Raw genomic sequence first — 12484 nt, forward strand, 5'->3', positions numbered from 1 at the left:
CCACACGTGCGAGAGGTGAGGCCACACATGCGGTGAAGGAAGGAGTTGCCATGGCACATTCTGCTTTATATGCAGGTGCGGAGGGAAGGACGGAGGAGAAGTGCCGCACGTGTGGGGGTGAGACCCGCATGTGCGAGAATGGGTGCCGCACATGTGGGAGACGCTGAGTCCGAAAAGAATCTATTTTTCTTCTCTTTGGGATGAGTTTATCTCACTTTTTGTATATATCTCTCTCTCTAAAAACCCTTTTCTCTTCCTTCTCTCTGTATTTCCCTATACAAAATTAGATCAAAACCTTGATTTCTTTAAATCCATTAGAGTTTTACCCATAGCCCCTTCATCAAAGTTGGAGAACTTTTCGAGGGCTACGTTGTGTGCAGTGGAGATTGGGTTTTGGCATCGTCGATTTTGAGGCTTTCTCCTCTTTTCTCTCCAAGAACTTGAGGTAGGGGTTTTTCTTAGAGTTATATATACATTTTTGCAAGTTCATGTTGATTTTGGAATTTCCTTTGGTGGCTTTGAAAGTTTGGTTTTTGGCTCAAGAATGTTAATGGTTTTGAAAGTGGGTTCATCCCTTGTTCCTTTTTAAATGATTCTATTGAGAGTTTTGGAAACTACATTAATTAAAGAACGATGTTTTTGGTGAGATTCTTTCAAAAGATGAGGGAGTGTCTAGTTTTGGTGAAAAACTTAGGAAAATGGGGGTTTTGGAGGATGTTGACAACTTATGGATTTTTTTTTTTTTTTTTGCTAAATGAATGAATGATTGGAAATTTCTTATTGTTATATAAAATGGAAATTTTCTTGGAATACGAGAAATAATGGATTTTGAATTTATTGTTAAAATTGTAGATATAGTCATGAAATGATTTATTTGTTAAGAACACATGAATTTTTGAATTATTGTTACTATTGATGAATTTGAATAGATATATGGTTAACTTATGAAATTACATTGGAAAGGGAAATGGAAATTGTGATCACCATGATAGAATTATGTGAAAGAATTGAAATTAGGAGAGTATTGTATTGCATTGATAATTGTTGCATTGGCATTTCAATTCATTTGGTTATTACAAATTTTGAATTAAGATTTGGAAAATTTTACATTGAGAAAGGAATGTTGTGAAATGAGATTTACTAAAACGTTTTGGGGTAAATACGTTGGTAAGTCCGGATATGAGGTGTAGATGACATTGATTAAGTTGGCCTGAGTGTCCAGAGTGAAAGACCGAAAACACGTGCGGAGGAGGTACCACGTGCCTTCCGGTCAGCTACCGGTAAAGTAGAGTTTTAGTAGTGCTAGTTATGCCTACCTGCAGACAACAACCTAGGGATTACCTGAGTCGTATTTACCGCCCCTTGAACTTGATGTAAAATTATTGAATGGTTAAATTTTCAAGTTTCCATTGAGCATGATGGTTTTCCAAAAAGATGATAACGTGACTTTCTTTAAAAAGCATGGCATGGCATGTGCATTTCAAATTTTGGGATTTGTAAAAAATGTATATACTTTGTTAAGAATTTCCTACTGGGCTTTATGCTCACCCTATGAGATTTTAGTGCAGAAAAAGATGTGGTGATTATGCCAAACTAAGTGCCCGGATATACGTGTTTAGAGCACAAGGCTCTATTTTTGTCGTGATTGTAATTTTTGCAAGCTAAGGGCTATACTTGTATGGGCATGAGCAACCATTTTGTGTAACCGGGCTTAAGCTTTGGACTTTGTAGCCCCTTGAAGGCATTTATTTATTTTGGCCAGATGTTTCACATGCTATAGATTCATGTACCGAAGTCATTGAATGTATATCCACATGTGAACTATTTTGTAAACACCCTTTGATCATGTACTCAAATGTTGGAGAATTACATCTATTATTGTAACGCCTCCAAAATACAAGAATAAATACATCCATAAACATATGTTAAATGATAGCATAAATTAGGGTGAATATTTCTTTCATTTTCTGAAGTTAAGGATACAAGAGAGTTTGACAAAATTAAATGCCCTATTGGCTTACACATTTCCAAGTATTTAACTTGGTTACAACAAAATGAGCTTCGCTTAATACAAATTTAGCCCTAGGCTATACAAAATCAACAAAACATGAAGCTCTTGCTTCTCAAAGGTCCATCTAATGCTATTGTCTTGGAGGAAGCGTGACTTCATTCCCTGAAAATGTTATTTCCAAATAAGTGAGCCACAGCCCAGTAGAGATTATCTAGCACGATATATGAAACTTAGCAAAGATACAAGTACAAGTGCATAAACAATGTTTGAGTCAAACCTTTCATGATTATACAAATACTCATCAAATATCAATTGAAAACCTTAATCCATTCATTTCCAATTTTTATTCAGGTCATGGTTCAATATCATTATTGCTCAACCGTCAAACTGAGACAACAACTTAATGAACTTCAAATCATACCACACATATGCGTAAAACACTTTAAATTTCCATTTCACAGATATTTCGTCCACGAGCAGCCATCAAACGGGACCCATGTAAACGTAGGCTATACAAGCACTACAATCGCCATTTTACGGATATTTCGTCCGCGAGCTAGGCACCCATGTATAATTTCGGAACTTTTACCCAGGACACTCTGGCCAACTTAATTACAGTGGAGTCCAACCCCTTTCTCTTCCCAAACAAGCACACATACATATGTAATGTATTTAAAAGGATAATCAAACATAAAGCACATCCCCTTTCCACTTCCAACAAACATACATATACAATGTATATAACCACGATCATATTCAATGACAACCATTAGAAGATTTGTTTCAATTTACCTAATCCATATGCAATTTCTACAACAATCCAAAACTATCCTCCATCGATAGCCTAGTACAATTATCTCTAAACAGATATTCAATCTCAACAGATAGTTTATTCCAAACTTCCACAAGAGTAAATTAATACATAACCAATTTCACCATTTATGTTGACTCCCTCTCAATTTCACATTTCCATTGCCAATTCCAATTTTTGTACAAAAATAATAGTTTTACCCAATTAGGGCAATTTACCCCTTTTTTCCAAATATAGGCCAAGTGCCAAATTCATCAAATTAGACATGGTGCAACATCATTTTCAAGCCCCACATACATTACTTTCACCTACACCCAAAACCCCTCTTTATATTTTATGCCCAAACCCTAGGTTTGTTTTAAACATCCCCAAATCACTCCATTGTTACACAAGAGATAATATCTAAGCTAAATATCATATGAAAGTGTAGAAAGAATCCCTACCTTAAAAGAAAAAGATGAACCCAACGAGAGAGAAACTTCAAAAATACCGAAACCCACTTCTATTTGGATCAAAATGTAGATCTTGACGAGCTCTACCTTTTTCTCAAAGGCACTAGGGTGAAAAGAATGATGAATCTAGATTAAATCCAAGAGAGAAGGTGGATTTGAGAGAGAGAGGCTCAAGAACAAGCTTTTTGGAGAGTTTTAGAGAGAGAGAGAGAGATGAAAAATGACTCAAAACTTCATTTTCTTGGACTGATATTCACGCAGTCCGCTCGAGCGTGGAAAGCCCTGCTCGAGCATCAGACATAGACTCCCGTTCGAGCATGAAACTGGACGCTCGAGCGTCGAATGCATTCTCCCAGCATCTGCAGATCTGCAAAAATGCTGAGAGTTGTAGATTCCCGCTCAAGTGTGAGAATTCCCGCTCAAGCATAGGAGCAAAATATGTTAAGCCCGCTTGAGCGTGAGAATTCCCGCTCGAGTGAAGAGGCCAAAATCTGGGCAACACAGGTTTTGAAAATGAAGCAACCAACCTGTTTCAAATGCACAATTACAACCCGATAACCAAAAATAGAGGGGAGATAAGGGAAATAAGATATGAATAACCTTTGAAACCCATACAACCCGAGTCTGGGATACAATAAGAGATGGGTTACGAATCGAAATCGCTATAACCTCCCCCCCTTAAAGAATTTCATCTCTGAAATTTCAAATCAAGCTCAAAACATAATTAGACCATTCACAACAATGTTATTTTCACAAGTTCATCATTATTCTGGTCATCCATACTTATCAACTCGATACACAATTTCCACATTGAAAACACATTTTACAATTTTCCAAACATTTGCAATGTTTAACTAAAAATCCAAATTTTCAAAATTTATCTAGCATATACAATGCCTTCAAAGGTGATACAACATTTAATATTTCACATTTTCAAAACATATGCAATGTCTAAATAGAATCCACATTCCCAAAATGCCCATAACATATACGATGTTCTCATAATCTAAAACATATACAATGCTTACAATTCTCATTGTCATGATTGAAATCTTAATACAAAATTAAACATCTACAAACAAGTTCGGATATTTCTCTCTGACTTCCAATTCACGTTCACAAGGCGCTTTCTCAACTTCATGATGTTTCCACAAAACTTCAACTAAAGGGATTGTCTTGCCTCGCAAGACTTGGTCCCGTCTATCCAAGACTCTCACCGGTCTCTCCTCATACAAGACATCCCCATCTACCTCTAAATCAGTCCAATCCAACACATGCGATGGATCCGGCTCATTCTTCCGAAGCATACTAATATGAAACACGTCATGCACTCCAGAAAGTTATGGCGGCAACGCCAATCGATAAGCAACCTCTCTGACCCACTTAAGGATCTTAAAATGCCCAATGAACCGAGGGGATAACTTCCCACTCTTCCCAAATCTCATCAAACCCCACCTAGGTGATATTTTCAAGAACACATGATCTCCCACCTCAAAAGACAAGGGTGTAGACCCGACTTTCTTCGCGCGCCCCCCTTTTCGGAGAGGCGCGAATTGATCTCTTACAGTTCGGATTCCTGTCACGGTTCTGAATCTAATCTCACAAAGTGCAATGTGAGACTGATAAACACCAAAGAGTCCAATCCGAAAAATCATTTTGGAAAATCATATTTTAAATCAAATAATGCCAAAACTGGACTACTTTGCTAGATTACAGAGTCGCCACCTAAATATTTCATTTTGAAAATTTTAGGAAACCCTGACTCGTGCCAAAGGCCACGTGTCCGTCATCACCTAAGTTGCCTCGGCTCGAGAACTTGGGTACGAGAGGGAAAGGTCCTGAAATGAGCACCCCCACTCGCCCGATCAAAAGATCGACCTCTACTAATCATGATATGTTGTTTTATAAACTTCATGTGTTCTTAAATCGGTTATTAGCTAACTTTACTATGTGACGCACACAAGCAAGTACAGACTAAGTCGTGAAAATTGGAACATTACAACTCATGTTTGTTTTCGAAAATGGTTTGAAAGTGCCACTCGCAAGTGGGCTAAAGCACGGATTTGCTACCCTCAAGTGGGCTTAAAACATGATTTTGCCAATTCGCAAAGTGGGCTTAAAACTCACAATCATCGAATTGTTCCAATTCAGGCAATAAAGCCTTCACCCATAGGCATTCATGCAGCTAAGCACTTAAGCAAATAACCTCATGGCAAGCATGCTATCATGGCAACACTCACACTCATGCAAGTATGCTAAACCGTAACACTTACAGTGTACTCCGAGCCAAAACAAAAGCTAGTTAGAAAAATGCATGATCCTAACTATACAAAATGCCTAATGCAACACATGCAATATCAAAGAAGTATATGAATGCAACAATTTGATACATGTATTCAAAGAAGTATTGAAATACGATACAGTTCGAATGATGCGCTGAGCCTTGGTGCATGCAAGACAAATGAATAATGCAAACATGCAAGCATAATGTATGCTAATCAAAACGTGCCCTAATCTAACCATCAAAAGCGGTTAAGTAAAAGGGAGAAAGAAATGGGGTTGGAAGACAAGCACACACACACGCACCCTTATTACAACATTGTGCCCTCTCGAAGAAGGGTCCGAATAAATAAGCTAAGCTACACTAAGCTAAGCTAATTATTACAAACTAGTTAATTAACTATTCTAGCTAATTAATTATTACAACACAAATTAACTAGCTATGCTAAACTAATTAAAATATTACAAAACATATTAAACTAATTAATTACAGCACATGTATTAATTAGTTACAACTAGCTAATGAGGCGATAAAGTGGCCCCGCGGGCGAGGGAGACATGCATGCTCGATTGCTTTCTCCCGAAAATCCATCGCCTTGCCACAAGTTGTCTCTATTTGCACCTTTTCTGTTTTCTGAATATCGAACCAACTTCCAAACTGCCACAGCTCCAAAACAGGAACATTTTGCACAAAAATGGACTAGTGGCCGGTCGGCTACAAAAGGTGGCTGTCGGCCATAAACACTGGCTGGTCGGCTACCTCAAGTGGCCAGTCGGCCACCCTTTTTTCCAAAATTTTGTTTTTGTTGCAACAGAGAGCAACAGAGGCAAAGCAATGTATTTGTAAGAAAATGTGTGTACTGCCACCCTCCTCATCATTTCTCCAGCTCAAAGGAATATGGCACTTGGCTCTTAAGCCACCAATCAAGCATTTTCATGCATGATGGCCAAAGAACCAAGCTTGTACAAGCTTAATGAATGCACACATAAGACTCAAATGGCCACCACCCTATCATGCATGATCAAGGGTGACGGCGACCAAGAAACATGACACGCTTCATCACTTTGAGTATGAAACGTCCCACATTTCTTGTGTTTGGATTAATGTCCAATCCAAACACATGCAATGCAACACAAATGCTTATCTTGTTCATGTTTTACTTTGCTCATTTTATTTACACATTTTAGCATTACCAAGCCATTCTTTAGTCAATTTGTCCAAGGTGATTGTCTTCTAATGAGAGAGGGGTCAACCAAACGATGATTTAAGACATGAGAGAGATCATGTCTTTGACTAGTAGAAACCCTCAAAAGAGAGTTAAAGCCATTGAGCACAAGCTCTATCTCAAGCTTAAACACAATCATAAGGTTAACCAACCCTCAAAGAAAATAGAAAAATGAAGAAATGAGGGGGGTTACAGATTTTTCAGTGCTGAAATGGCATGAAAAATAGTGCTACAACATGCAAGCAACGCCTGCACAACATGTTAAGAGCCAAAAGCATTAAAGCAAGTGAAGAGCACTACACTAGAGGCATGCAATATCAAGCTTAAATGATCAAACCAGCTCTGGACAGAGCTTAAACATACCAAATCAGTGGCTAAATCATGCTGAAATAGAAGCACAAAAAGCAAGAAAAACATGCTCATGTATTGGCTCACAAAAAAGGCTCAAAGCACAAGTCTCAAAATCAATGAAAGAGTGGAATATGTAAGAGTGTAACAGAGATATATGCACTGAAATCACATGCTAAATGATGCTATATCATGCAATCATCTCAAGCAAAGCATGTTAGAGGCCTTAAAACACAAAGTTAGTAAAGGCCTATTACACTACAACCATACAAGGCAAGACTCATATGACCAAGAAGGCTCAAAATAGAGCTAAAACATGTTAAATCAGTAGCAAAAAAAAGATAAGATAGAGCCACAAAAAGGTAGAAAAACATGTTCACATGCTAGGCCATCTACACATGCAAACAAGACACAAGGAGGGGAGGCCACCCCCTCCTATTTTGGACCTCAAAACCAATTTTTTACCACTAAAATTCCCCTAGAATTCGGTGGTTAAAAGGGCAAGACAAGGGGGTTTCAAAAGCTTTGAAAGATGGCTCAAAAGACTTTACAAGCCAAAGAGCAAAGGGAGGAAACCACCCCCTAACTAAACAAGACTCAAACCATCATTTTGAAGCCTTAAAAATAGAATTTTTTAGAGGTTAAAACTAGCCTCAAAGTAGCATGCGAAGGTGGTCAAACAAGTAACTAAAGCAAAGCTTAAAAGACAAGTCCTTACCCTTGAAGCACAACAACAAAACAGCAAAGATTCTAAGCTAAAACCACTTTTAGAAGCTCAAACAAGGCCTCCAAGAACCTTAGTTCCAAGGTGAAGGTGTTTAGTCAAGGGTGTTAGTGCAAATGTGTAGAGAAAACTCACTTCAAGCACAAAATAGGAAGAGAGAGAGGATTCTAGAGAGAGAGGCAGAAATTTTGCTCACCAAAATTTTGTAACCCCAAAAATGGGGGAGAGACCTCCCTTTATATAGAAATGAAAGCCAAAAGCTTGCTTTCATCCCTCCATACACGTGTATGGAGGATACACTCAGTGATCAACAGCTGGCACATAAAATATCTGAAAAATGAGAAAATGGTTGTCGGTCATCATTAGTGGCCGACCGGCCATCAGTGTGGCCGATCTGCCACCACTGATGGCCGGCAGGCACAAGTCATGGCCGAGGGACACTGGGGATGGCCGACAAGCCACCTTCTCCTCCAGATTCAAAGCAACAAGCTCTTGGTCCACAACCAAGCACAAAATAGACAAGATTAGAGGCTCCAAGGCAAGGCACTCAGCCCAGGCCTTTAGAGACTCAAAATGAACACGAGCGAGCACAATCATCAGGTGTTCAAATGATGACGTCCAAGTCTTGAGGACGGTCAAAAATGACATGTCTATAAAAGGTCTCCTCCTACGGTCTGCGTAGCTCTTTTGGCGACTTTGGGCTATAACTAACCTCTTACGAATAAGTACCACCTTCTCCGTTGTTTCCCGAACTAGCTCTGGGCCCAACAAATGTGCATTACCCACCTCGGCCCAACACACCGAAGATCTACACAGTCTGCCATACAAGGTCTTAAACGGTGCCATACAAATGCTCGATTGGAAACTGTTATTATAGGCAAACTTCACCAAGGATAGGTGCCTCTTCCACGACCCCTTAAAATCAAGGCCATAGCCTCGAAGCATATCCTCAAGGATCTGAATGGTACGCTCGGACTGCCCGTCAGTCTGAGGATGATATACAGTGCTAAAGGTCAACCTAGTGCCCAAGGCACTCTGCAAACTCTGCCACAATTCGGCTGTGAAATGTGGATCTCTATTCGAAACGATCGTCACAGGGATTCCGTGCAATCTCAGTATGTCCCTGATATATGAGTCAGCTAGATGGTCTACCGAATCACTCACGCACATAGATATAAAGTGTGCGGACTTGGTCAACCGGTCAACTACCACCCAAATGGCATCACTACCCCATTGAGTCCTCGGAAGGCGCACAACAAAATCCATCGTGACATGTTTCCATTTCCACTCTGCTATAGGCAAAGTTTACAACAAACCCACTGGCCTCTGATGCTCGGCCTTCACTTGCTGACAAGTAAGGCACTTCGATACAAACACGACTATATATTTCTTCATCCCCCTCCACCAAAACTGGCGACTTAGATCATGATACATCTTTGTGCCTCCCGGATGCACCGCAAGGCGTGAATGGTGAAATTCTCAAAGTACTTCCTCTCGGCAAGACTCCGGTACAAATAAACGGTCTCGGTATCTAACACTCGAGTCAGGATACACACTCAAGGCCCATTCTACTTTCCCCCTAGTGATCTTCTCCCTAAGGATCTCTACCTCAAGATCACCCCTCTGTGCTTCTAACACTTCGTTCACTAGAGTAGGTTGTACAACCATAGAAAACAAGGCCGCAGATTCAACGGACTCTCCAAGGTGCAAGTCAAACTTCCTAAGAGTACCCAACATTTTCCACTCCCGATGGCAATCCAAGCCACACTACTGATGGACTTCCTACTCAAAGTATCAGCCACAACATTGGCCTTCCCCGGATGATAATGCAACTCGAAGTCATAGTCCTCTATGAGCTACATCCACCTCCTCTGCCTCAAATTCAAGTCTTTTTAGGTAAACAGATACTTCAGACTCTTGTGATCAGAAAATACCTCGAATTTCTCACCATACAAATAGTGTCTCCAAATCTTTAAAGCAAAGATCACTGCTACTAATTCTAAGTCGTGAGTGGGATAGTCCCTCTCGTGTGTTTTTAACTAACGTAAGCCATAGGCCACTACTTTTCCCTCTTGCATTAATACACAACCCAGACCTTCTCGTGAAGCATCACAATAAACTGAATAGCCTAAACCCCTCTCCGGGATAATTAAAACTGGAGCAGTGGTGAGTCTAATCTTAAGCTATTGAAACGAATTTTCACAAGTCTCATTCCATACAAATTTAACTCCCTTCCTCATCAATCTAGTTAACGGTGAATCTAGTCTAGAGAAATCCTTCATAAATCTCCGGTAATACCTGGCCAACCCTAGAAAACTGCGAATCTCAAAAGCATTCTTAGGTTGTGCCCAATCTTGCACTGCCTCTATCTTGGATGAGTCTACAGTCACCCTTTTCCCAGATACCACGTGGCCTAAGAACTTAACCTCTTCCAGCCAAAACTCGCACTTTCCAAACTTAGCATACATCTTATGGGCTCTAAGTAACTCAAGCACCACTCGCAAGTGTTCCTCGTGCTCCTTCCTAGAGCGTGAGTAAATCAGAATGTCGTCCACAAAGACAACCACAAATCGATCTAGGAACTCATTGAAGATTCAGTTCATCAAATCCATAAACACCGTTGGACCATTGGTTAGCCTAAAAGGCATCACAAGAAACTCATAATGGCCATAACGCGTGCGGAATGCCGTCTTTGGGATATCCTCCTCTCTCACTCTTAACTGATGGTAACTTGATCTCAGGTCTATCTTAGAGAAACTACAAGACCCTTTCAACTAATCAAACAGGTCATCTATGCTAGGCATTGGATATTTATTTTTATCAGTAACCCGGTTCAACTTTCTGTAGTCAATACAAGTCGTAAGGCTCCATCTTTCTTCTTAGTAAAGAGAGCCGGTGCTCCCCAAGGCAAAGTACTAGGGTGTATGAAACCCTTATCTAACAGTTCCTGGAGCTGAACTTTTAACTCACTCAACTCAGCAGGTGTAAACCGATATGGTGCCATAGAAATCAGTGTCGTGCCAGTTACTAAATCAATAGAGAACTCGATCTTTTGGTAAGGTGGTAAACTAGTAAGATCCTCGGGAAAGACATCTGAATACTCACAAACCACTCTTGGTAGCTCAACTCGAATTTCATGACACTCGCTATTCTGAACACTAGCAAGAAGACAACTAAGTTCACTCTGTCCACGTGGATCATACACTGGTGATAAGAGCCTATCCACCTGGTTTCCCAAGAAATAAAAGCAGTCGCCACTCGAGGTACATACAGTAACCCTGTAACGATAACAATCTATAATGGCCCGGTATGACGATAACCAGTCCATACCCAGAATAACATCAAAACTAGTCATATCGAGCAAAACAAATGCAAATGGAAGCGACTTCTATATCACAACCCCGACACCCCTGTTTCAAGATGACCTCACCACCAATAGGGGACTCTACACAAATAAGAGATGCTAACTATGCCAACTCCAACCCCAAAACTGATGCAAATGTAGATGAGATAAAAGAATGGGATGCACTCGTATCAATCAATACACTAGCAACTGAATTACAAAACAAGAAGGTACCTCTAACAACAGATGGAGCTAGTACAAGTCTTGGCATGGTAATAGCATACACAAGCCCCGTTGGCCTCTAATCTACCTGCTTACCCCTCAGAGCATAGGCCTGCTGCATTGACTGAGCTGAATAAGCTCCCTAATTGGCCCTCGAGGCTTGTGCTGGCTGGTGACTCTGTGTCTGTCTCAAACCAGACGCACTAGACGTGCCACCCAAATGTGGGCAAGATCTCTTCAGGTGCCCCGCCTGGCCACACTGATAACAAGTGGGCAGCTGACTTCTACCCTGACTCTGGCTCTGGGAATGAGCCGAAGATGAAGCTGCTTGCTGCCCCCCTCCCCTCTATGGGCAAGCTAGAGACTTGTGACCCAATTGGCCACACTTGAAGCAAGTCACGTCTCCCTAACCACCTCTCCCAGAACCCGAGCTAGGCACTGGAAGGGTAGACCTCGGCTGAACTCCCTGGGACTACTGAGGGTTAGAACCCCTCTGCCTCTTACCATCCCCTTGACTGTCCTAACTCCTCCTAAAGCCCCTCATCCTCTCCTCCTTAGCATGCATGATGGTCTCAAGATGGACTGCCGCCTCTACAAGGCGCCTATAGTCTCTAATCATGGACCCAGCCACTCGGAACATAAGATCGGTCCTCAACCTCTTCTCGAACTCCAGACAACGGCGCTCCTCAGTCGCCACCAACTCAGGTGCAAACCTAGAAAGGCTTGTGAAACCTCAAACTCGGCTACAGGTGTATTCAACTACTTGAGGCAAGAAAACTGATCCCTCAACTTCTCCCTAACAGTGGTAGGCAAGTACTTGTCCTAGAAAGCGTCGACGAAAGCCTCCCAAGTTCCTCCAATGCGTCCCCACGCATATTTCCACCATTGACCCGCGTCTCCCTTCAACTGAAAGGATGCCAAGGTCACTCTCAAACCCTCATCTTCGATGCCAAGCATCTCAAACGTCTTCACCATCTGTTCCAACCACTCATCTGCCTTCAGTGGCACCTTTAGGTCACCCCAAAACTCATCCGGATTAGACCGAAAAAATTCTCTCTTCAGAAATA

This window comes from Camellia sinensis, chromosome 3 (assembly GCF_055761805.1).
Source record: "Camellia sinensis isolate YWXY chromosome 3, ASM5576180v1, whole genome shotgun sequence".
Classification (NCBI taxonomy): domain Eukaryota; kingdom Viridiplantae; phylum Streptophyta; class Magnoliopsida; order Ericales; family Theaceae; genus Camellia; species Camellia sinensis.